At 34.1% G+C, this 27,634-nt stretch overlaps 1 protein-coding gene across 11 annotated transcripts in view; it reads right to left on the reverse strand.

Annotated features, from left to right (window-relative positions):
• Positions 1-27,634, reverse strand: part of CEP126 (centrosomal protein 126) — a 144,179-nt gene that overhangs the window by 101,832 nt on the left and 14,713 nt on the right. The window contains exon 2 of one of the 11 annotated variants that reach the window (XM_056794469.1): positions 4,600-4,677. The exons of the other annotated variants lie outside the window; for them this stretch is intronic. The gene's annotated coding sequence lies outside the window, so the exon portion shown is untranslated. The remainder of the gene's footprint in view (positions 1-4,599; positions 4,678-27,634) is intronic. 11 annotated transcript variants of the gene reach the window in all.

Genomic DNA, 27,634 nt, shown 5'->3' on the forward strand with positions numbered 1-27,634 from the left:
TCTACCTCCCAGTATTGTTATGAAGATCAAATAAAATAATATTTATAAGTGGACCTAGTAAATAATAGGCCTTTTATAAATGCTAGATATTTATTATTATTATTATTATTATTAAAGGTTAAAAGAACATATTGTCTCCATGTAAGCAAAACATAAGACAGGATGCATAAAGACAATCTGAAAAGTTAAAAAACCTATGCAAAAAAGAAAAAAGGAAACTGTAGAGAATTTCTGAATATAGAAAAGTGTCAATTAAAAATACCCACAAATTATTTCATGAAAAAACCTATGCTACAAACTATAAGAAACATACATTTAATTTAAGTCAAACAATTCCAGCAATGAATAAAGAATACTGCAAGAGATCATTAATAAGGCCATTAAATATATATTCACACATACCTACACATATATACCCAATTACACACATCTATTGGCTACACATATATGTCAACATATATGTATAGAAAAAGGAAATGAAGTATAAAAATAGACATTTCTGCAGCTACCAGAAATCATAGGAGTGATTAGAATGATATATTCCCCAAAGCAAAAGACATCTAGAAAAAAACCAAAAGTGGTGACCAATGGGTAAAAAAGATGGACATTCAAAGCATTCTTACTTAAAACAACAAAAAATATGACCAAATTATTTGATTTACAAATACTCTAGACAACAGAAAACCAAGAAATATAAATAAATTAAACTGCCAAGGAAGGTGTCCAGTTATCTAAATGAGTATCTCATTTCTAGAGACAAATAAAAGAAAGAAAAACCTAGAAAGAAAAACAATATCTATGGAGTAAAAAGCAACAAAAATTCCCAAATAAAAGAGGAATATTAAGCGATTTTTTTGAAATGTACATGAAGAAACAAAGAGAATGTAAATAAGAGAAATGATTATAGAGAAACAGGCCTGAAACACTATGGACTAAATTTCACAGCTTCTAAATCATTTACAAACCTCAGACAAATGGAGAAGGGAGAGACTGAGATTGAGGCAAAAAGAACCTGGGAGAATAAGGTTTCCTTAATGTAGATTAATCAGTAATAAGTGAAAGACAAAGCACTACCTTTAAAGAGGAAGAGAAAGGAAAAATCAATTAAGGGAAAAAAGGGAATATTAGGAATAATGGAGAAAAATATAGCATTAAGTAGCCACAAGTAGTAACCATCAACACTGTCTACCCTGAGGTGGAAGAAAGGAGTAGGCTAGCCTGGAGTATAGCGTACTTCGATAGCTCTCAGAAAACTAAAGAAAAAAGGGAAAACTGAGGGAGTGCCAGGGTGAATTGAATCTAAAGGAAAGAGTAATGTCATATGGCTGAGGCAAGTTCTGTTCTCCATTTCCCAAAACCTCTTCCAACATGTCATTTGAAGCTGCTACCTTGACTAGAAAAGTTAATTTTCTGTTGAAGGAGAAGGCTGAGTCAGTTTAGGGGTCTAGTCCCAAGGGTATATGTCATCAAAGGCAAAAACTGAGTGATGGGGGATATAAATTTTGGATAAATGTAACAAGGATATAACAAAAGGAAAGATGAAGATTTGAAAAAAAAATCCTGGAGGAACCAGAACTAAATTAGGATCTATGGTGTCTTCTAAATGGGATGACTAGAAAATGTGTCACAGAATATTTACAAAGATTAAACATGTCTTAAGGCACAGAGATTATGCAAGTAAATGTAAAAATGCCAAAATAGTAAATGTCCTTTTAAAATCATAACAATAAAGATAGTAATCAAATAAATGAATACACAAATAAAAAATACCAATCCAAATGGAGATTTAACAATGAAATCTTAAAAACATATGGATGAAAATCATAAAAGCAACTGACAAATTATATGAAAGAAAGTAAAAATTATGAAAAACATGCCAAAATTTTTGAAAGTCAGAACAGTCCTCAGGGAAAAAAGTATATATATTGCAAAACATACATGAACAAAATAGAAAAAAAGATTAGTGAATTGAACATGAATTTTTAAAATAAGAAATCCAACAAATCAACCTAATATAAGCACAAAAGAGGACATATTCAACATTTGAGGAGAAATTGAAAAATTGGAAACCAAAAATTCATAGAAATGATAACTAAAACTGAAAGTTTTCAATATTATAAAAGTATAGAGCAAAAAGCAAGAGCAAACATTATAAGTAATAGGGATACATTAAAAATTTCCAAATAAATAAAGAATATAAGGGATAATACTCACTTTTCCTGCTATTATGTAATTCTAGAAATTATAGCAATAGTAATGAGAGAAAAATTAAAGGTGGAAGTTTGGCAAGGATTAGATAAACTTAACCTATTTGCTGATGATAAGGAAAATCCTAGATAATGATTAAAGATACTAATACAATAGCTTTAGCAAAGTTATAAGCTATAAAATAATAATAAGAATCAACAACATTTCAATATTAATTAACAAAATTGAGGCATTAAATAGAAAGAAACAGCCCATTTCAAATAACTAAAAAGTTAAATAATAATAAAATATTTTAGAATCAATTTTCCAAAGCAAACAAAATATTCATATACATTCAATTGCAAAGTACTCCAGTAGTGTCAAACTCAAATATAAATGGGAGTCACTAAACTATAAGTAAGGATTTCTGTGGACTGCATTTTGAGTTAATTGTAAAATATAATATATATGTATTATTATAATTTTATTTATTTTGTAAATATTTCCCAATTGCATTTTGGTCCATTTTGTACCATACTCAGATCCATAATGTGGGCCATGTGTTTGACATCTCTGCTTTAAAGAAATAAAAAAAAAAAACTAAATTGCTGGAGGACAATTCAGTGCTCATGGCTAGGCCATGACAATATAATAAGAATGATAATAGTTAATTTACAGTTTTAATGACATACATATTAAACGATCACTTTCACAGAACTCCATAGTAACAAAATTTATTTGGACAAACCAAAATGTATCTAGACTATTAAAGGAAAGAATTAAAAAGGTAGCACTAAATGGGGAATAGCACTTCTAGACTGTGTTTTTTATTACAGTTACAAAGCAGCAGTCATCAAAATTATTTGGAATCAATTAAAAATTTGAGAAGTAGATCAATGAAACAGACTAGATTTGAAACAATGGAACTCAATAACTCAGTTTGAAAAGAAAACAAAATACTTAAGAAATAACTCACTATTTGATAAAAATTGTTGGGAAAATTTGAGAGCAGTCTGGCAGAAATTGGGCTTAGAGCAACATCAAATGCAATGTGGCACAATAAATTTAAAATTTATATGTGACATTACTATTATATCCTATGCCATAAAAATTAGAATATGTGTAAAACACGAATTCTTAACCAAACATGGGATAGAGACAATTACAAAAGAAAAAAATTAATTTGATTACAAGAAATTAAAAAATATTTTGTACAGACAGACTTGATATATCTAACATAATAATGGGAACAGTTGAATTGTAAAAAAAATTATACCAAGTAAGGGTTTGATATCTAAAACTTTTATCTATATCTAGCTATATACATACATGTATATATTAATATATGTGTACATGTCCATATATATATGTGTATGCTTAGATAAGAACAAAAGTCATTTCCAATAGAGAAATAGTAAACAGATATGACCACACAATTCTCAAAAGAAGACCTGAAAGTTAGTAAGAATCTTAGGAAAGAATACTCCAAGTCACTAATAACAAGAGAAATACAAATAAAAATAACTGAGATTTTATTGCACGACATAAAAATTAGCAAGGATAAGAGACTAATAGTCAATGAGAGAAGACAAGCAAATTCTCTTACTATAATAGGCACTATTTGATGGAAATGTGGTTCAGGAAAACTATTTTGAAAAGCAATTTTGAATTATTCAAATAAAGTGACTAAAATATCCCTATCTACAATATAATATTTACAGTAGCACTTTTTGTGGTAGCAAAGAAATAGAAACAAAGAAGAGCTTTGCCAGCTGGGGAATGATTAAGCAAGTTTTGGTATATTATCAATGGAATTGTGGTATAAGAAGCAGAGTAGGACAAATGCTGAGAAGCAGGGAAGAATATACATGACCTGCTGCAGAAGGTAGTAAGAAGAGCCAAGAAAACAATATCCAACAACTATAAAAAGAGATAAAAAGAAAGAAATAACACATAATAATCATGTGAATATTACAAAATTATAAAATATAGCCCAAAGAATAAATATAACACATTTTGCCCTCCTGCTTTGCAGGGGCGAGGTGGGGATGAAGTTAATGAGTGTGAAACAATGCACATATTTATTCTTGGACTTTTTGGATATATTGTTCAATTTTGCTGAATTTTTTTTCTCTTAAAAATATTCTTTGTTACATGTGAATGGATCTTGAGGAGGGAAATGAGAAGGGGAAGAGATACTAGATGAAATTTAGGTGATATAAAAACAAAATATATTAAATAAAGTTAATTTTAAAAGATTATATGAGATCATATATTAAAAAAAGGCAGAACTGATTGGTATGATCACTATGGGATGCAATTTTAATTCTAGATGGGATATTTTTGCTTTAGGTATTTTAAATTCTGAATTGAGAAAGTGAAATTTAAATAAATAAATTAGAAAAATCTTACCCAGGAATAAAAGTAACTCATTTTAGAGTGAAGGTGGTGATTTCCTCAAATAGGGGCTCACTATCCCTTAATCTTCCCCTAAATAAAAAGGCAAGAATTTGAACATTATAACCTGTCAATGGTCTTTAAAAAACTTGATAAAAACTTGCCTAACAGTTTATTTGAATATTCACTGGCTGGAAAAGGGACATATATACACTATTCACTTATTCACTGACACTCAAAATACAAAATACTAAATAAATAATACATTAGATTAGCCAATTTCTTGGCATTCATTTGATAATAAATGCAAACACCTAAAGAACTTAGAATAACAACAAAGGCTATTTTAAAACAACCACCACCACCAAAATTCCAAAATTCTGATTTAACCAGGCAGAAATGGTTATTCTATATATATGATAGAAAATATATAGTAATCAAAGGAAAAATCAAGTTGGTGGAGGCAGGTGGTGGCAGGAAGAAATACGCTCCCATCCCCCATCAGTCATCCAAACAGATCTAGAAATCATTTGAATTGTCTTGACTGGGAAATCTAAAGAAAAAAAATCATGGTAAGTCATTTTTTCCAGCCTATGTAGGCAGTCTGATAGAGTAGTCTGTAGACAGAAGGAACAAAATCTAGTTAGAAAAGGCTGGGTAAAGCATTCCAATATAGAAAGATGTGTAACAGGACAAGAAGTCAGTCTTGAATCTAACAGAGAGAGCTCTAAACTTGTGCCTGATGTAGCATCATATGGAAACTGTCCACTTTGTTGCTCACTATCCAGTGCTGGGTCACAAAGCCAGGCTGACCAGAGAGGGGATATGTGCCTAGGAATTGTGTTCCAGGGTATTACAATTAAATTACAAACTCCAGGTTCTTGGTTTCCATAGTTTATTAAAAATCACATAAAATAGAGAAACAGATATATAGAGATTAAAGCCTAATCTAATTTAATTCTAACCACATGTTTCTCCACATGGCTGTCTCTCTCAACGATGATCCTTCATGCCCCCTTGTACTCTTTTCTTTATCCTCTCTTAATGTCTACATGCATCCCCTGTGTGTTTACATGATGTTCAGTCATTCAGCATAGGCACGCAGATAGAATGAGCTGGGTCAGATGAGCTGGGTTGGACAAGCTAGGTCAGATGGGAAGGAAGTCCACAACCCTGGGGGGAGGAGGTTCTATTTATACAATCCCCCCATTGATTCTATTGGGAGATGAGCATGTTGAAAATCTCTCCAATTGAGGGTTTTGGGAGATTAACATGCCTGGTCTCCCCAATGAATCATTTCACATAACCAGCTTACCTCTAAAGTTCTCTGGCTAGAGGTGCATAATTATTGCACTTTAAAAAGTGGAAATTATAACAATTTGGGGATAAGAGGGAAATAAAAGAGAAAAAAATGATTGACAGATGCATTGACAAAAAGCCAATTGGGAGCATTCCCCTTTGGCATTAGAATTTACATTTAGAATAAATATGTTCAACCCCTTTCAGGTCAATTCATTATATCCCAAAGTTCACTCTGGCTCTTTTGATGCAATGTGTGGTTTCTGCAGGCATCCTTATGGCACCTTCTCCAAAAGATTTGCTTTCTTGATTTGGGGTATTGGAGATTTTCTTTTCCTAAAACTTCTAAAGATTTTAAACCTTGGATTTTAGGATTATTGTACAAGGGTGAGGAATGGACTCAGGATCTACCCACATACCAGAAAACAAGCAAGCTCAGAAGTGAGCAGCAGTTGGGTGGTTTGGGCCCAAGGAGGGAAGCACTGTCTCAGTTCCAGCTTCTAGCTCAATCTGAAACTTCTAGTGGGAAAATCAGGATAGAAATCTCGGACCAAAGGGAAGCCTATAGATCTGTCACTACACAAGAAGAGCTTTGTAGTTAATTAATAGTGGCTAAGCTTATCAGAGTTGACTGAAACTGCATATGGATTAGTTACACATCCAAACCTAGGTCAGGAACTTGTAGACAGTGATGACACTTTGCCCTGCATGCCACTTTGGGTACACTGAAATCTTACAGTTCTCCCCAGTCTGAGTTGTTCCTGAGGGATGAAAGAGCACCATACTCAATTTATAATAAGGCTATACTCCTTTGAATATCTCCATCATGCCCCAGAAATATCTTTACCTAGAAAATAATTTCAGTCCTATAACTCACACCTCAGAAGGACCTTCTGTCCATTGGGCAGAATAACTGAAAGGGATAAAGTTGATCCCAGAACCTCCATTTAAGGTTATCGAAAACAGACATCTCTTCATTTTGTATGAAGCTATATGTCTATGAACTTCTCCATCAAGCTCCCACGTTGCATCTTGCCATTTTGGCTCCCTTTCAGTTTCCTTTTTTGGTTGTTCACCCCATTAGATTTAATAGCCCTAACAAAACATTATCAGAACCAGTCCAGAATTTCCTACAACAATACAGAAAGTCCAAATCTGACATTAAGTCCAAATTCAAAATGTAAACTGGAAAAATGAACAAAAAAAGAAGTCCACAATAAAAATCTATCTTGGTGATAGAGACATGCAAGATACAAACCCAGAAGGAAAAAGCTCTAAAATATTGACAGGGAAAGCCTCAAAGAAAAACACAGTATAGGTACAAATTCAATAGAATTCCTGGAAGAAATGAATTTAAAAATTTAGAAAAAAATGTTCTTATAAATGGAATAAAATCTGTAGAGGAATGAAATGAGAGTTATGGAAGAAAGAATTAGAAAGAGAATTACGACTTGGCACAGTAGTATAAAACTTTACCCAAACAACAAACTCCTGAAAATAAGAATTTGCCAAACAGAAGCCAATGAAGCCAATAGTCTTTCCCTATCATAAATCCTGTAGGCTTGTCTCAGATCATTGCATTGCTGAGAGTCTTTAAGTTTTCAAAGATAATCATTATCTAATATTGTTGCTATTGTATATAATTGTTCTCCCAGTTCTGCATATTTCTCTCTGTATCAGTTTCTGCAGATCTTTCCAGGTTTTTCTGAAATCATCTTGCTTATCATTTCTTATAGCACAACATTATTCCATTACCAACATGCACCACAGTTTGTTCAGCCATTCCCCAATTGATGGACATTCCCCCAATTTCCAATTCTTTGTTACCACAGAAAGAGCAGCTATGAATACTTTTGTATAAGCAGGTCCTTTCCCTTATTTTGTTATCCCTTTGGGATACAGACCTAGTAGTGGCATAATCAGATCAAAGGATATGCACAGTTTTATAGCCCTTTGGGTATAGTTCTAAATTGCACTCCAGAAAGGTTGGATTAGTTCACAATTCCATCAACAATGCATTAGTGTCCCAATTTTGTCATATCTCCTCCAACATTGACCACTTTCCTTTACTGGCTTATTGGCCAATCTGATAGGTCTGAGATGGTACCTCAGTGCTGTTTTAATTTGCATTTCTCTAATGAAAAGTGATTTAAAACATTTTTTTCAAACAACTATTGATGGATTTGATTTCTCCATCTGAAAACTGCTTGTTCAATCCTTTGACCATTTGTCAATTGGGGAATGACTTGTATTCTTATAAATTTGATTTAGTTCTTTATAAATTTGAGAAATTAGATCTTTATCAGAGACATTATAAATTTTTTTCTTAGTTTATTGTTTCCCTTCTTATCTTGGTTAGATATGGTTTTTTGTGCAAAACTTTTTTTAATATAATCAAAATTATTCATTTTACATCTTATAATATACTCTATCTCTTGTTTGGTCACAAATTCTTCCCTTCTCCAAAGATAGGCCAGAAAAACTATTTTGTGTTTCCCTAATTTAGTTATGGTAGAACCCTTTATATCTAAATTATATATCCATTTTGACCTTATCTTGATATAGGGTGTGAGATATTGGTCTATACCTAGTTTTATCATACTGTTTTCCAATTTTCCTGGCAGTTTTTGTTAAATTGAGTTCAAAAAAGAAAATAAGGGACATAATATACTGTTGAACTATAAACTGATCCAACCATTTTGGAAAGTAATTTGGAATTGCATCTAGAAATTTATAAAACTGTGTAAACCCTTAGATCCATCAATCATATTTCTGGTTTTTTTTCCCCAGTGAGATCAGGGAAAAAGGAAAAGAACTTATATGTTCTAAAATATTTATAACAGCTGTCTTTGTGGTAGCAAAGAATTGGAAACTAAGAGGATATCTACCAATATATTGCATTTCTCTAATCAGGAGTGATTTAGAATACTTTTTCATGTACTTATTGATAGTTTTGATTTCTTCATGTGAAACCTGCCTATTCATGCCCTTTGATGACTTGTCAGTTGGGGAATGGCTTGATTTTTTGTACAATTGACTTAGCTTTTATGAATGTGAGAAATTAAACCTTTTTCAGAGAGTTTTGTTATAAAAATTTTTCCCAGTTTGTTGCTTTCCTTCTAATTTTGGTTCCATTGGTTTTATACTTTTTAAATTTGATATAGTCAAAAGCATTCATTTTACATTTTGTAATGTTCTCTATCTCTTGCTTGGTCTTAAAATCCTTCTTTCCCCACAGAACTGACAGCTATGCTATTCTATATTTTGGTGCAATATTATTAATACTTCTATGGTTGATTTTTTGAATCTAAGTGTAAGACTTTAAAATTGTTCTTATTAAATTTCACCATAGATTTTTTCCTACTGGACTACAACAGATCTTTTTGAATCCTAACTCTGTTGTTCAAAGTATTATTTTCATGTCTACAAATTTGATAAATAAAGCCATCTGTGCTTTCATCTAGTCTCAATGAATACCTTATTCCCACTGATGTAAAAAAACAACAAAACCCAAACAAAAATAACTGAATAGCAAAAGACCTGTAGATCCCAAGTATTACACTAAAGATCTCCCTCCTAGGTGACACTTGCCCATTAATGACTACTCACGGATCCAGTAATTTAATATTCTAATTACCTACCTGTAATTCCTTAATTTGTGCCTGTAGGTTTTATTAAAATGTAATGCTTTACCTAAAATCAGATATTCTATGTCTGATGTATTCCCCTATTATAATTAGATATTCTACATCTGCTGTATTCTCCTAATATAGCATTAGAAGGGACCACAATAGTCATGTATATAGTAAATCTATTAATGAAAGAAATTGTCACTATAACACACTTGAAAAGTGGCCATCCAACCTCTGCTTGAAGACCTTCAATGAAGATGATCCTATTACTTATCAAAGCTCCTTTTTTCATTTTTGAACAGTTTCTATGCTTAGGAATTTTTTTTTGATATTGTCTAAAATTACCTCTCTACAATTTATATTTGTTGTTCTTGGTTCTGCCCTTGGTAGCCAAAGAGAACAAAACTAATCTCTCTTATGACAGACTTTAAAGACTTAAAAGACAATTATGTTCTCCTATAATTCTTCTCTTTCTAGGATAATACCTTATAAATTAACCTTAGGGGTACTATCAGAGACTAGGCCTCACTGTTTCATTTGTCATTTAACTCAAGCCTTTCATGATTTGGCTCCAAGTGAACTTTCCAGGCTTATTATACATTATTTCCCTTTCCAAATTTTAGGTCTCTTGCTGTTCCTTGAATGTGATACTCCATTTCCTTTTTTTCATGCTTTTTCCATTATCTCCCATCCCTCATATACACTCCCCTCTTCACCTCTACCTCTTAGAATTCCAGGGTAGCTTTAAAGCTTAACTAAATTCACATTTTATATTATTATTTTATTTATATTTATTTTTACTATATTAATTATAAATAATATAATATAATAAGATTATATTAATTTTATTTATATTATATTAGGTCATTCCTGATCCATCTAGCTGCTAGTACCTACTCCTTTTGCATATATTTGTATGGGTAAATTTTTCCTCCAAAGAAAATAAGCTTCTTTGGGATTAGGTTCATTTCATTTATTCTTTGTTTATTTAGCACCTAGCTTAATGCCTTCCAAGTGGAAGGCACTTAATAAATACTCATTTATTGACTGATTTCTTTCACATGTCCTCTGAATTAGCTAGACCACCATATGGTCTAGATGCTAGATTTTTTAATACTTAAAAGCTCTATAATTTTTTCAGTTTGAATAATCCTTCCACAGACATGGATTATACCTCTTCTATAAATTCAATAGATGCCTTTGACAATTGTTGTGATTAAAACCACCTTACAAACCAAATTTAAGATGAGCTTTTCTGAACTTAGTCTGACAATAGACAATTTACCAATAGCACCATATTCAAAGAATTCCTAATCTGGTAGGGCCTGTCTGAATTTGTTTACCTGATGGTATGGCTTTTAAGAATTTGAGTCACTTTAATGATAGGATGAGGCATCAGAGTAGTGATTAATGGGTAATATTAACTTTATTTTTGCCAAGTACTTTTTTAATTTGACAAAGTTGTAGATGTCCTAGTCCTTCTAGATTCTACTCTTACAACATTTAGGTCCAGTCTATTAAGTCAATATCTTGCCAGATACTGTAAACCTTAAAATTTCTTAGACTTATAAATGTTGGAAATTTCACCATTGGGAAATTTCATACTTGGAAAATTTCTTAGTGATAGTCTATTGGAATGTGAACCCCATTCACATGGGAGGTTCCTCCTCCTCCCTTCTTAAGATTACTTTAGGACAGAAACCTTTTGCTGAACAATGGAAAGGACTTTGACCTATGCTTAAGCATAGAACAGGAATTTCTTTGAGTCATGATTGATTTTAGAATTGATACAATGGAGATACTTGGAATGACAGAACCAAGTCTTGGAAATTGCAATCTCTACCCTACTCAGTCCTAACAGGATTTAGGAAGGGCTGTAGCAAAAGATCAAGATTTAATTATTTGAGAATATGACCTCCAACAGACATGTGCAAAGCCACAGACCTCTGGGCGGTCCTGGGTTAAGCTAGAGCCACCATTGGCACAGGGAAAATGATGGACAATGATTGGTAGATGTGAGAACTGAGGAGAGGGAACTTGGATGGTTTCCTTAAAGATAGAGGGGTCTGAGGACTGAGGGTTGGTTGGAGAGTTTTGGCTCTGAGTGGTTGGAGAGGTGCTCTGAGAAGCTTGCTCTGAAGGAAGCTGGAGGTGGAGGCCCCGGAGACTGTTTCTCCATTTTGGTCACGTGAGTAATAGGGACTGATCTCCTTTCTTTGCCCCAGCTATCTAAGGGCTTGGGCCTTTTGGCCAGCCTAAACAGAGGGGGTATTTAAGCCCTATTCCCTTCTCTACCCTTTCTCTCTCTCTCTCTCTCTCTCTCTCTCTCTCTCTCTCTCTCTCTCTCTCTCTCTCATTCCTTTCTTCCTCCTGTTTGTAATTAAACTCTATAAAAGGCTGACGGCTGACTTGAGTTTTCGTTTAGGAATTACATAGCTGAATTCCTTGGCGACCTTAAATTAATATATATCAGTCTTTTAAAGTGATTTCCTTGTCACAATACCCACTACTCTCTGGAGGTGATATGGTTCATAAATTGCAGACTTTTTCTTCAAGACCTGGCTATTCAATGCTGCCTTCAGCACAATATCCCATTTATATATTTTCCTGTTTGAAACAGGTATCCCACAGAAGAAAAAGCAGTATGGTAGAGTCAAGATGGTGGCATAGAAACAGCAAAAGTAGAGTCATCTGTTAAAACCCTTCCACACCAATCAAAAACAAAGCACTTTGAAGGGTACAACAAAACCAAGTTCAAAAGGACAGTGCTGGGGGACCTTCCTGCTCGATTTAACTTAAAAGGTATGTGGAGAAGGTTGAATTCTTGGGTTTAAGAAAAAGAATGAAAGAAGGTCCCAGGACCCTTCCCCTATCTACTGTGCTGACACTCCAGTGGTTGCTGGGATCTCAGGGTGAGAGCTCCAACCTGGAGGGAGTGCCTTGTTACCACAACTAAGCAAGACTTAGGGCTCTGACAACAGCTGGCAGGGAGGCAGCTGGAGGACAGGGGCAGTGAGGAGGGCAGTTTGGTTGCAGCTTTCAGCCACCTCTCCTCCATCTTGGGTCTCTGCCTCTGGAATTTTTGGCCTCAGGGCACATCCTGCTCTGCAGATCAACTTGGCAGTCTTAATCATCTCTATCAAGTGCAGATCAGAATCCTTCAGAGGGTAGAGAAGCTTAATCTCCAACACCCACTTACTGTGCTGAGACCAGTGGTAAGAATCTGGCTGACTGGGATCCCAGGGAGAAGGCTGCAACCACAACAGAGTACCTTGGTACCATCATGGGAAGCTCAAGGCTCTGACCAGGCAGTTGACAGGAAGGAGGCTGGCAAAAAGGAATAGAAGAGGAGCCTCCATACCTTCACCTTCACCTTCAGTTTCTGCTTCCATCTGAGGAAGATCTGGCCTCAGGTCTCATTAATAATACAGGTCAGCTCCATAAACCTAATCCAGTTAATTAGCAGGGCAGAGTAGAAACCCCTTCAGGACAGAAAAGTCCAAACCCACAGATCCAGCAAATAAACAGAGGAGCAAGAATATAGTCAAAGAAAGGAAAAAATATAAGTAAACAACAGAAAAAGAAAAAAAAAGAAATTACAATGAACAGTTTCCAGTATTCAGTATCCAGGTAATGAACAAAGAACAAATGGAACAGGGGACCACCAAGGAACACCAAACAAACACTCAGGAACTCCAACGAATTGGACACAGGCCTTGGAAAAACTGAAAACACAATTCAAAAAGCAATTAAGAGAGGCTGAAGAAAATTGGGAAAAGAACTTAAAAAGCAAAATATATCACCTGGAAATAGAGGCACATGAACTAAAGCAAGAAAATAGTTTTCTAAATGCCAGAATTGACCAGTTTGAAAATGAGGCAAATAAAGTGAAAGATGACCTACAGAGAAAAACAAACCAAAAGGAAAATGACAATCAAAAAGCTAGAGATGAAATTCAGTTTTTAAAAATTAGAATCCAACAACTAGAAGCAAATGATTTCACAAGGCAGCAAGAGTCTATAAAACAAAATCAAAAGAATGAAAAAAATGAGGAAAATATGAAACACTTCAATGATAAATAACAGACGTGGAAAATAGATCCAAGAGAGACAATTTAAGAATTACTGAACTACCAGAAAGTCATGACAAAAGAAAAAGCCTAGACATCATTTTACAGGAAATTATCCAAGAAAACTGCCCTGATGTTCTTGAACAAGAGGGTAAAGTAGATTCTGAAAGAATTCAGAGATCACTTCCTACATTAAATCCTTAATTGGCAATGCCCAGGAATGTTAGAGCCAAGAAACCATTCAGATATCATGGAGTTAGTATAACATGGCTGCATCCACACTGAAGAGCCAGAAGTCATGCAGTATGATATTCCAGAAAGCAAGGGAACTGGGTTTACAATCAAGAATTAACTACCCAGCAAAATTGACCATATTCTTGGTCATTTAATAAAATAGAAGACTTCCAAGCATTCCTGAAGAAAAAGCCTGACTTAAACAGAAATTATGATGCCCAAACACAGAACTCAAGAGAATCACCAAAATATAATTAGGAAAGGAAAAAAAAATTAAGGGGCCCAATAAGTTCAAATGATTTGTATTCTTATAAGAAAAGATGATATTGATAACTCTTAAAATTGATATTATCATAGGGTAGATAGAAGTAGTATACTTAGAGGTTACAGGACAAACTGTATAGGATATGTCAAAAATATAAAAAACTTGGAGTAAAAAAAAGGGATAATACTAAGAGAAATGGGAATAGAGAAAAATGAGGATAATACTAAAAGAAATGGGAATAGAGAAAAAATGGGGTAAATTTATATTTTGTAAGGAAGCTCATGGGTGTGGTGGGGAGAAGACCAATACAATGGAAGTGTAAAAGAGGTTGGCAACAGGTAATACCTAAATATTATGGGCACTGAAATTCACTTAGGGAAAACCAATCAGATCCATTGGGGCAGAGAATTGTATTGTGTCCTATAGAGAAGCAGAAGGGTAATAAACAGGCTGGTGGGGAGGGGAGCAATACAAAGTAGGGAAAGGTTAGGGAGTAATTTAAAGGGCACTATAATAAGAGAGGAAGAAATAAGAGGGAAGGAGGTGGGAAGGGGAGTAAAATTAAGGTGCGGAAATGGGGGAGACTGACTAAAAGGGAAGAGAAAAGGCAGAATCAAAGTAGGAAGTCAAAATAGAGGGGAATACACAGATAGTAATCATAAATGTGAATGTGAATGGGATGAACTCAACAATAAAAAGGAAGTAGATAGCAGAATGGATTAAAAATCAAAATCCTACCTTATGTTGTCTAAGAAACATGCATGAGGCAGGTAGACATACACAGGGTAAAGGTAAGAGGATGGAGTAGAATTAAATGGGCTGCAACTGAGACAAAGAAAGAAGGATTAACAATTATGATCTCCAACAAAGGGAAAACAAAAATAGGTCTTATTAAAAGAGATAAGGAAGGTCATTACATTTTGATGAAAGGCAGTATAAATAATGAAGAAATATGAGTACTTGACATATATGCACCAAATGGTATAGCATTCAGATTTCTAAAAGAGAAACTAAAGGAGCTTAAGGAGGAGATAGATAGTAAAACAATACTAGTGGGGGACCTCAACCTTCCTCTATCAGAACTAGATAAAGTGAACCAGAAAATAAATAAGAAAGAAGGGAAGTGAATGAAATGTTAGAAAAATTAGAGCTAATAGATATCAAGAGAAAAATAAATAGGGATGAAAAGGAATATACCTTTTTTAAATCAGCACATGGCACATATACAAATGTAGGAAAACAGAAATAGCAAATGCATTTTTTCAGACCATAATGCAACAAAAATCATAATCAATAATGGGTTGTGGAAAGGAAAACTTATAATTAATTGGAAACTAAATCATCTAATCCTTCAAAACTGGTGGGTCCAAAGAAGATGCCAAAGAAAAAATTATGGACTTCATTGAAGAGAATGATAATGATGAAATAATTTATCAAAATCTATAGGATGCAGCCAAAGCAGTACTCATGAAAATTTATATCCCTGAGTGCATATAACAACAAATCAGAGAGGGAAGAGGTCAATGAATTGGGTATGCAACTTAAAAAAAAACTAATAAGAGAACAAATTAAAAATAGTTAGATAAAAACTAAATTGGAAATCCTAAAAATCAAAGGTGAAATAATAAAATTGAAAGAAAAAGAACTATTGAAATAATAAATAAGAGTAGGAGCTGGTATTTTGAAAAAAAAAACAAATAAAATAGATAAAGTATTGGTTAATCTAATAAAAAAAGAAAATCAAATTAACAGTATCAAAGATGAAAAGGGTGACCTCACCTCTAATGAAGAGGAAATTAAGGAAATAAAGAACTATTTTGCCCAATTACATGGCAATAAATACAACAATCTAGGTGAACTGAGTGAATATTTACAAATATATAAATTGCATAGATTAACAGAAGAGGAAATAGAATACTTAAACAATCCCATCACAGAAAGAGAAATTGAACAAGCCATCATGGAACTCCCTAAGAAAAAATCCCTAGGGCCAGATAGATTCACAAGTGAATTCTATCAAACATTTAATTTAAAGAAAAACTAATCCCAATATTCTATAAACTATTTGACATAATAATCACAGAAGGAGTTTAACAAATTCCTTTTATGACAGAAATATTTTACTGATTCCAAAGTCAGGTAAATAAAAAGAAAATTACATACCAATCTCCTTAATGAACATAGACGCAAAAATCTTAAATAGAATACTAGCAAAAAGACTCCAGCAAGTGATCACAAGGATTATTCACTATGATTAGGTGGGATTTATGCCAGGAATGCGAGGATGGTTTAATATCAGGAAAACTATCTGCATAACTGACCATATCAATGACCAAACTAATAGATCATATGATTATCTCAATAGATGCAGAAAAAGCCTTTGACAAATTACAGCATCCATTCCTATTGAAAACACTAGAAAGCATAGTAGTAGATGGGCCTTTCCTAAAAATAATAATATATATTTAAAAGTATCATCTACAATGGGACTAAATTAGAAGTCTTCCCAATAAGATCAGAAATAAAGCAAGGATACCCATTATCATCTCTATTAATTAACATTGTACTAGAAACACTAGTGGTAGCAATTAGAGAAGAAAAAGAAATTGAAGGGATTAAAGTAGGCAATGAGGAGATCAAGCTATCACTCTTTGCAGATGATATGATGGTCTACTTAAGAAACCTAGAGAATCAACTAAAAAGCTAGTGGAAATGACTTTAGCAGAGTTGTAGCATACAAAAATAAACCCACACAAACCATCAGCATTACTATATATTTCCAACTCAACTCAGCAACAAGAGTTAGAAAGAGAAATTCCATTTACAATCACCCTAGACAATAGAAAATATTCAGGAATTTATTTGCCAAGACAAACACAAGAATTATATGAACACAACTGCAAAACACTTTTCACACAATTAAAACTAAATCTAAATAACTGGAAAAACATTAATTGCTCATGGATAGTGTAACCTCAAAATTTCTTAGACTTATAAATGTTGGAAATTTCACCATTGGGAAATTTCATACTTGAAAATTTTCCTATTGATAGTGGGTCTTGACTATTGGAATGTGAACCCCATTGGCATGGGAGGTTCCTTCTCCTTCCCTTCTTAAGATTACTTTAGGACAGAAACCCTTTGCTGAACAATGGAAAGGACTTTGACCTATGCTTAAGCATAGAACAGGAATTTCTTTGAGTCATGATTGATTTTAGAATTGATACAATGGAGATACTTGGAATCAATCTCCACCCTATTCAGTCCTAACAGGATTGAGTAAGGGCTGCAGCCTAGATCAAAATTTAATTATTCCAATCTCTACCCTACTCAGGTTAACAGGATTTAGAAAGGGCTGTAGCAAAGGAGCAAAGATTTAATTATTTGAAAATATGACCTTCAACAGACATGTGCAAAGCCTCTGGGCGGTCCTGGGTTAAACTAGAGCCACCATTGGCACAGGGAAATTGATGGACAGTGATTGGTAGATGTGAGAACTGAGGGGAGGCAACTTGGATGGTTTCCTTAAAGAGAGGGGGGGTCTGAAGACTGAGGGGGGGGTTGAGAAGTTGGTTGGTGTGGTTGGTGTGTGCTCTGAGAAGCTTGCTCTGAAGGAAGCTGAAAGTGGGGGCCTCTGAGACTGTTTCTCCATTTTGGTCACTGATCTCTTTTCTTTGCCCCAGCTATCTAAGGGCTTGGGCCTTTTGGCCCAGCCTAAACAGAAGGGGTATTTATCCTTCTCTCCCTTTTCTCTCTCTCTCTCTCTCTAATTACTTCCTCCTATTGTAATTAAACTCCATAAAAGATTGACTGCTGACATAAGTTTTCATTTAGGAATTACATAGCTGATTCCTTGGCGACCTTAAATTAATATATATCAGTCTTTTAAAGTGATTTCCTTGTCACAATAGGATGAGCTAATATAATAAAAATGACAATCCTACCCAAATTTACTTATTCAGTGCCATTCCTATTAAACTACCAAAATTAAATAAAATTAAGTTTTTATACAAACAAAACCAAATACAATCAAAATCATAAGGAAAACAAACTGAGAGAACATTTTTATAACAAAACTCTTTGACAAAAGTTTAATTTCCCAAATATATATGGAACTAAGTCAAATTTACCAAAAAATCAAGCCATTCTCCAATTTACAAATGGTCATGGAACATGAATAGACAGTTTTCACAGGATGAAATAAAAACTATCAATAAACACTTGAAAAAGTATTCGAAATCCCTCCTGAGTAGAGAAATGCAAATTAAAACAACTCTGAGGTACAACCTCATAACGTGGCAGTCTGGCCAATATGGCAGCAAAGGAAAGTGATAAATGTTGGAGGGGATGTAGCAAAATTGGGACACTAATACAGTTCTGGTGGAGTTGTGAATTGGTTCATCCATTCTGGAGGGAAATTTGGAACTATGTACAAAGGACTTTAAAAGAATGCCTACCCTTTGACCCAGCCATACCACTGTTCGGTTTGTACCCCAAAGAGATAATAAGGAAAAAGACTTACACAAAAATATTTATAGCTGCACTCTTTGTAGTTGCAAAAATTGGAAAATGAGGGAGTGCCCCTCAATTGGGAAATGGCTGAAAAAATTGTGGTATCTGATGGTGATGGAGTACTATTGTGCTGAAAGGAATGATGAACTGGAGGATTTCCACGTAAACTGGAAGAACCACCAGGAATTGATGCAGAGTGAAAGGAGCAGAGCCAGGAGAACATTGTACACAGAGACAGATACATTATGGCACAATTGAATGTAATAGACTTTTCTACTAGCAGAAGTGCAATGACCCAGGACAATTCAGAAGAACTTATGAAAAAGAATGCTATCCACATCCAGAGAAAGAACTGTGGGAGCAGAAACACAGAAGAAAAACATATTATTGATCACATGGTTGGATGGGGATATGATTAGGGTTTTGGCATTAAAAGATCACTCTACTACAAATATGAAAAACATGGAAATAGGTTTTGAACAATGATACATGTATAACCCAGTGGAATTACTTGTCACCTCTGGGAGTGGGGAGGGAAAAGGGGACAGAAATCATGAATCATGTAACCATGGAACAATATTCTAAATAACTAAAAAATCAAAAGTATTAATAAGCACATGAAAAAGTGTTCCAAATCTCTCATAATTAGAGAAATGCAAATCAAAATAACTCTGAGGTAACAATTCACACCTAGCAGACTGGCCAATATGACAGGAAAGGAAAATAATAAATGTTGGAGGGTATGTGGCAAAATTGGGACACTAATACAGTGCTGGTGGAGTTGTGAATTGGTTCATTCATTCTGGAGGGAAATTTGGAACTATGTGCAAATGACTTTAAAAGAATGCCTACCCTTTGACCCAGCCATACCACTGTTCGGTTTGTACCCCAAAGAGATAATAAGGAAAAATATTTGTACAAAAATATTTATAGCTGTACTTTTTACAGTGGCAAAAATGGAAATAAGGAAGTATTCCACAATTGGGGAATGGCTAAACAAAAAATATAAAAAATATGTGATGGTGATGGAATACTATTGTACTTTAAGGAATGATTTAACTAGAGGAATTCTATGTGAATTGGAAAGACTCCAGGAATTGATGCAGAGTGAAAGAAGCAGAACCAGGAGAACTTTGTACATAGAGACTGATACATTGTGGCACAATTGAATGTAATGGACTTCTCTACTAGCAGCAATGCAATGATCCAGGACTATTCTGAGGGACTTAGGAGAAAGAATGCTACCCACATCCAGAGAATGAACTGTGGGAGTAGAAACACAGAAGAAAAACATATGATCAAGTGGTTTGATGGTAATATGATTAAGGATGTTGACTTTGAATGATCAGTATTGCAAATATTAAAAATATGGGAATAGGTTTTGAACAATGAAAAAAAAAACCAACAGGTGTTCTTTATGAGGTCTTCCTTACTAGGTATTCCATTAGCATTTTTTCCAGACTTCCTCTGGTTCCCAGGAACTTGGTAAGACAGAGTCAGCAAATGTGCTTTCATCTCATCTTTCTTCATGTTCTCTACTCCTGAGATTCAGATTGATTTTATATTCATGCAACTTTTATGAATGGAAGTTTTTCAGATTTTTTATTTCATAAGAACAAAACTAGCTAGTAAATATGGAGGATAATGTAAAACCAATTATGGATAGGGTATTGTACTCTTGTGCTTCTAAAATTATAGACCTGTGAGGCTGATGATAATCATTGATTGTATTTCTGAAGAAACAGATGTTTTGTGGGTACTTAAATGTAATCATAAGTCCTGACCAAAAAAACCTTATTTTCTTTTGAGAGAGAGTTTCTAGGTTAATAGAGGAACAGAGATTACAGTAGATGTAAGTATATCTAGATTTTAATAAGACAATCAATCACTAATATCTTTTATGACATCATCAGGGGCAAATTAAATGAAAAAGATTTGATATGAGTACTATTAGGAGGATTTATAAACAGTTGCACAATTTTACTCAAAGTAAATTTATTAGAACTTTATCCAAGATTACATCCTAGGTCCTCTTCTCTTCTTCTTTTATCCTAGCAATTCTTAACTGAAGTTTGTGAAATTAAAAAAAAGAATTTTTAAAAAATTTGTGCTTAAATATAATTAGTTTTCCTTGTAATACTATGTAAAAATTTTATACACTTAAGAATATTATTTTTAGGGTTTATGGATTTCACCGGACTGCAAAAGTGGCCATTGATAGACAAAGGGTTAAGATTCCCTGCTCTATTTTGTGTCTTGGTAGCCACATTCATTGTGTACCATTGATTTAACTATCACCTCTTATGCCTTGTCTATGTAGATGTCTGTCAGACTGAAATATTTAGTTCCAGTTTCTTTCCATGGGATTGAATCCCACATTATTAATGGCTAGTTGGACATTTCAAACTGAATATTTCATAAACATCTTTAACTCAAGATATCTATAACTGAACTCACTATTTTTCTCACTAAATCATCCCCATGTCCAAAATTCTCCATTTCTGTCAAATGTACTATCATCCAGTTTTCCATATTCATAACCTCAGCATTATCCCAGACTTTTCATTCTGTCCATATTCATATCTCACATATCCAATAAATTTCCAAAATTTCCAAATCTTGTTTCTATTTTTACAACTCTTGCATATATGACACCTTCTCTCTAATCACATGACTACCACCTTAGTCCAGGTTATCATCTTATTTCAGCTTGATTACTTCATCAGTCTCTTAATCATTCTCTCTGCCTCAAGTTTCTCCACTTTAGTCGATCCTACATATTGCTGCCAAAATAATTGTTCTTAAGTGCAGACTTCATCTAATGGATCTCCTACTCTACTAACTACAGGGGCTTCATATTACTTCTAAGATAAAACACAGACTCCTCTGTTTAATTTTTAAAGAGTAGCAAAACCTTGACCCAATCTCTATTTCCATTCTCATTATATATCCTACCTACATCTTACTCCTAAATTCAGCCAAACTGGCCTTCTCTCTGTTCCTCCCATACCACACTGTCTCCAGTGCCTTGGCACTTGTCAGTTTTTATTCCTAGAATGCATTCTCCCTTTACCACTACTTAATATAGTTCATCTTTCTTAAGAAGCAACTCAGACAGTATCTCTTCTGCATGAAGCCCTTTCAGATTCCAACTGTCATTGCTCTCATATCAATCTACCATATGTTTAAGCACTTTATGTGCATTTCTATTTACTAGTTTTATATCTTCTATATTTTATGTGTACTTGTTATTTTTACCTTTAGCAGAAAGTAAGGGATATAGTACTAGAGCTTAGGAGATAGATGCCCAGGTTTGAGAATCATCTCTCAAAGAGCTGATAATCAAATCCATGATAAATATAATGAGTTCCAAAACAGGATTTAGACAGAAAGTCTTATAGCCTGGTCCTCTTTTTGATTCAACCTACACATTACTGCTAAATTAATCTCTTCAATGTACATGAAGTATAGGATTTCAGAGTTGGAAGGGATCTGAGCTGCTACCTAGTCCAAATCATATCCCCATAAAAATTCCCACTGAAACATATGTAACAAGTGGTAATTAAACCTTTGCTTGAAGATCTCTAATGATCAGGAACACCCACTGTCTACTTAAAGAAGTTCTAAAACTTTAGCCTCCAATTCACTTTTCTGATCTTATATGATATATTCTATTTGCATATCCCAAATGCTTTCCAAATTGGACCATTTCTCAAAGATATCCAGTCCTTTTTAACCTTTGTCCCTTTTTAATACCACATTTACAATGCTTTTCTTCTTCTCAATTCCACTCTTTTAAAGTCCTACATTCTCATCAACATTATTCAAATAAACTGTATTCCAGTTAGAAATCTTTTCCTTCTTTGGAATCCAAAGAGCACTTTCCTTATACTTCTCTTAGACTCAAAAGGGTTATACAGAACTCAGAGAAAGAAAGAAGCACATCATCTAGTCCAGTCAAATAATTTTTAAAGCTAAGGAAACTGAGGTACAAAAAAAAAGACTTGTTCAAAGTCATGCTAAGTATCAGAGTTGGCTACCAATTTAGATCTTTATTCCAAAAACTACTACACCACTCTAATACCTTATGCATTTAGTATATTCTATTTTTGTATGTGGGTTATTTTTATCCCTTAGTTAATTATCTTATTTATCCTTCTTTACTTCAGTATTTATAAAATCATTTTCTTATAGGAAGACAAATTAAGGGGCAACTATGAGAGCACTATGCCTGGAATCAGGAGGACCTGGATTCTTTGTCTGGCCTAAGACACTTTATAGTTATATGACCCTGGATATATAGTCACTTAACCCTGACTGCCTAGCCTTTGCCATTCATCTGTTTTAGAATCGATAGGTTTGAAAGTAAGGATTTTTAAAAAAGGCAATTTTAGAATTTGAAGGGACTGCAGGCTACCTATTCCAATCCTCTTATTTACAGATCACAAATATGAGTTGCATAGATGTGATGTAACCTGTCTAAGATCACTCAGATAGTAAGCAGAACAGTCAAAACTTGAACCTAGCTGACTCCATATCAACAACACTTTCCCCAGTGCAACCTAACACCTCCTAACTAATCTATGATTCTGTGATAAATTATGGCTCTTTACTAGATGTTACCTCATAATTATCTGTGTCTCTTATCTCACTTCCATTCCCCTACTCTACAAAACCATTTCTGGAGAAGCAAATCAAAGTACAAGTTAAAAAGCAAGAAGTAAAGAATATTTACCTATTTGACAGGATTGTCCCTTAAGTCTAAAAAGACTAAATTACATGATATGATATTTTCTTGAGAACAACAAAAGAAAACAAGAAGAATGTAATTCCTGAGGGTAGAAAGAACAAAAAAAAATTAAGAGAAGAAACAATTTCTCCTTAATTGTGTGTGCCCTACTGTTTCAAGTTAGGGTTTGAAAATCTGTCTTCAGAATTCATCCAATCTGAGTATGGTCAAAGGTCAATTATGTCTATGGATACCTGAAATCATATGCAGATGAAAAAGAACATTTCACTTAAGTTATATGAATGCTTTTCCAACATAATGCTAAACATATGAATGTTTTTAAATATTTGGATAGTTGCATTTTCATTTAAAAGATTTTGAAATGATTTAAAAGATTTAGAAATGTAGATTGTAATTCTTAGACAATAAATCTTCTAATAACCTCTTGGATATAGCTAATAACTCTTTCTAAAAGTGATAGTTTAAGAGCAAGGAATCTAATTTCTCTCCCAAAACACCAATTCTTAATTAACTTATTTACTCTATTGATTCATTAGTTTCATTTGTCAGCAGCTTTCTTATCTTACAGTTACATTTTAAGAGGTTCATACTGACACTGGGAATAATAAAATGTGATTTTGTCTGGCATTCAGAGTCATATCATCATCTAGCCTTACCTTATTTCTCATTACTGCAAAGCGTGAACCCTATTATTAAATTCAGCAAAGGAGACATTTAGATAAAGTATAAGAAAATTGAAGATACAGAGATCACTTTGTTAATTCACTTTGAAAATCTAAATCCCATATGTCTCTTAGATAACAACTATTTATTTGGGCTGGACCTATAATTTTATTTATATAAGTTCCTTATATACTGGAACTACCAGTGAGGAAATTACCCTCTAGCAATGCAGATTAATTAAAGAATCAATCAGAATTTATTAAGGACCCAACATACCCCAACATCAAGCTACAAAGGCAAAAATGAAATAGAATCTTATCAAGGAGTATATACATTACAATCATGGTAACAACGTATCTATACTTAAGTTTACCAGAAAGATCTCTACAGAACAAATTTAAAGAGAAAGGAAGGTAATTTTGGGATAAAGAACACTTTGCTAGGGAGATTAGGAAGGCTCAAGTTTAGGGTATAAGTTGAGCTAAGTCTTAAAGGAAATCAGATTCCAAGAGATAAGATATAATGATTCTAGGTATAAAAACAGACAATGCAAAGGCATAGTATGGGAGCCTAATGTGTGAGGAACAAGTAGACTAGTTTTCTGAGGAACTTGGAGGTTAAGTGACTTGCCCTAGTGTCAAATAGCCAACATGTGTCATAGTCACACATGTGCTTTTGAAAATTCTCTGATAGCTGCATAGAGAACACAGTAGATAAGGGAAAGATCAGTAGCAGGAAAAACAATCAAGGAAATAAAAGATGAAAGTTTGAATTAAAGTGGTAGTCATGTGAGCTCACAGGAGAGAGCAGAGGCCAGAGAGTGGAGATCCTGGGGAAATAAAAACAATAAAAACGACATCTGATTAGCTGAGGTGAGAGGAGAGAGTAATTGAGGATAATCTCAAGATTATATGATTTATGTGATGAATGATAGTGATTCTCTTCAGAGAAACCGGGAATTAATAGGAATTGTGTATTTAGTGATAAAGGTAGGGAGCCCTGTTTTGGACAAGTTGATTTTGAGAGTTTTACAAGGAACGAGGAAATGTTCAATGGACAAGTTAGTGATGCTGAACTAGAATTCAGGAGAGAATCAAGAATTGGATAGATCTCAAGATCTGATAGAGATTCACACAAAGATGATAACTAAATCCAAAAATTGGGTGAGGTCACCAAAAGGAATAACAAAAGAGGACCAAGTACAGGGGTTTGAGATATACTCATATGGGGGGGCATGGAAAATATTCCAACAAAAGAAACTGAAGATAACCCCACAAGGAGAAACAGAAAAGCAAGATGTGAAAACTTAGAGAGGAGAAATCATACAGGAAGAGAAAATGATCAGCAGTATGAAAATGCTGAAAATGATAATTTAGACTTTCAATTAATAGATCATTATTAATTTTGGAGAGAATAGTTTCATTTGGATGATGAGATCTGTAATAAGGGAATTATTTGTATGGTAAATGATAACTAAAGATTAGGAGTGTTAATCTCCTTCCTTCCTCCCTTCCTCCCTTCTTCCTCGCTTTCTCCCTCCCCCCTTCCTGTTGATTTTATTGATTCTCTCATCTCAAGGGTAAGTTTATGATATCTCAAATGAAATACTCTTTCTCTTCTCTAAATTAAGTAAGGGATTTATTGGGAAGAAAGGAAAGATAAGAAATGGAGGGGGAGAGGGTTTGGGTTTTCCCCAAGACTAAAATAAGTCTTAGGTTGAAGTATGGTAGAATACAGTACAATTTGAGAAAATGGGCTGACAGGTCTGGAAGTTCAGTCACTATCACAACAGAGCAAATCAGAGAGAGCTGGATTTTGTTCTTTCTTCTGTCTCCAAAAGCCCAGAGAGAAAGAGAGTCCTGACTTTACTGTCTTCAAAGCCAAAGAAAACAGACTTCTTCTGTTTTTCAAGGCAAAAGACATAACAGACTCCAGTTGGTCTGCTCCTTCCTCCAATTGCTTTTTTCCCAGTCACATTCCAAACAGAATGCTCTTGTTTGAATGACAGGTCATCAGACCCAGATATTCCTGCCTTGTTGCAAGCTTTTCCAATTTCTCTCATCCAGAGATCTCAAGCATGATTGCAAAAGGTTGTGAAGTAAATGAAAAGACAGCTAGTAGCAGCAATAGGAGTAGATATGTTTTTTTGGAGCTTGGCTGTCAAATGTAGGAAAGAAATAGCATAATTCCTTAAGGGCCAAGTGAGTTTTTAAGGATACATAAGACCCAGGTGTATTTAAAAATATTGAGGATGGGGGAAGTTAGGTGGTTCAGTGGAATGAGAGCCAGGACTAGAGAGAGGAGGTACTAGGTTCAAATTTAGCTGTAGACACTTTCTAGCTGTGTGCCACTTAACCCCCATTGCCAATCCCTTACTGCTCTTCTGCCTTGGAACCAATACACAGTGTTGATTCTATGATGGAAAAATAAGGGTTTAAAAAATTAGAGAAGGAACTGATAGGGAGAGAGTGAAGATTAGATAGGAGGCTGCTTGTGGTGAAAACCTCCTTGGGGTATAGGGAGGAAATGGCATCAAGGATACAGGTGGCAGATGGGTGGGGGTAGAGCAATTAGATTTTGGTAAGGATAAGAGTCATTTCTTCAATAGCCTGGAATAGAGAAGATAAGAATGGAGGATGGTATGAAGAGATTATAATATATATAAAGAAGAGAAGTGAAAGTTCACAGCAAATGATGTCAATTTTAAAAATCAGGAATAAGGTGAAATCCTCACTTGAAAGATAGAGGAAGCTTTTCTGTTACTGCTTAGGATACCACCATATGTCCAAGCACACAGATTCACTACCTAGATGTCATTCTTGTCTCTTTGCCCCTACTTATCCAAAATATCTAACGCAATTAACAAATCCTATAATCTTTCCACACAAGCTGTCCCATACTTTCCCACTCCTTCCTACTCACATAGTTACCATGCCAATTCAGTCTCATTATCACTTTTCACCTGGACTATTTGTCTCTATGCTTCAAGATGTAACCCACTCTAATTCCATCATCTACATAAAGCAAAAGTGATTTTTTGAAACACAGGTCTGAATAGGTGATCCAATTACCCCACAAACTCTAAGGTAAAATATAAAATCCTTATTGCAGCTAAAGCAAAATATAAATTCTTCTGTTTTATATTTAAAGCTCCTCATAAAATGATTTCTTCCTACTTTTCCTCATTTTGCACTGTATTCTAGCCATACTAGAACTACAAAACAATGTTTTACAATTCATAATACACTTTATATTTCATCTTTGTGACTTTGTACTTGCTGCTTCCCACACAAAGAATGAGCTTTTACTTCACCTGTCTCTTGGCAAAGATTTTCTGGTTTTGTTCAAGGTCACCTCAAAATATTACCTTTTTCAAGAAGCATTTCTTGATTCCCCTCTACTTATTACTCCTTCCCAAAACTACATTTTATTAATTTTATATCAATTCTATGGATATTCATATATGTACATGTTGTCTTTCCTATATAAGAATGTAAGTTTTTTGAGGCCAAATATGGTTTCACTCTTGTTTTTTTATCCCCAGCACTAAGGACAATGCCTTGAATTAGTAAATGTTTAAAAAAGTGCTTACTTATTAGAATAGATTAATAGGTTGAAAAAGACTA

This window comes from Monodelphis domestica, chromosome 4 (assembly GCF_027887165.1).
Source record: "Monodelphis domestica isolate mMonDom1 chromosome 4, mMonDom1.pri, whole genome shotgun sequence".
Classification (NCBI taxonomy): domain Eukaryota; kingdom Metazoa; phylum Chordata; class Mammalia; order Didelphimorphia; family Didelphidae; genus Monodelphis; species Monodelphis domestica.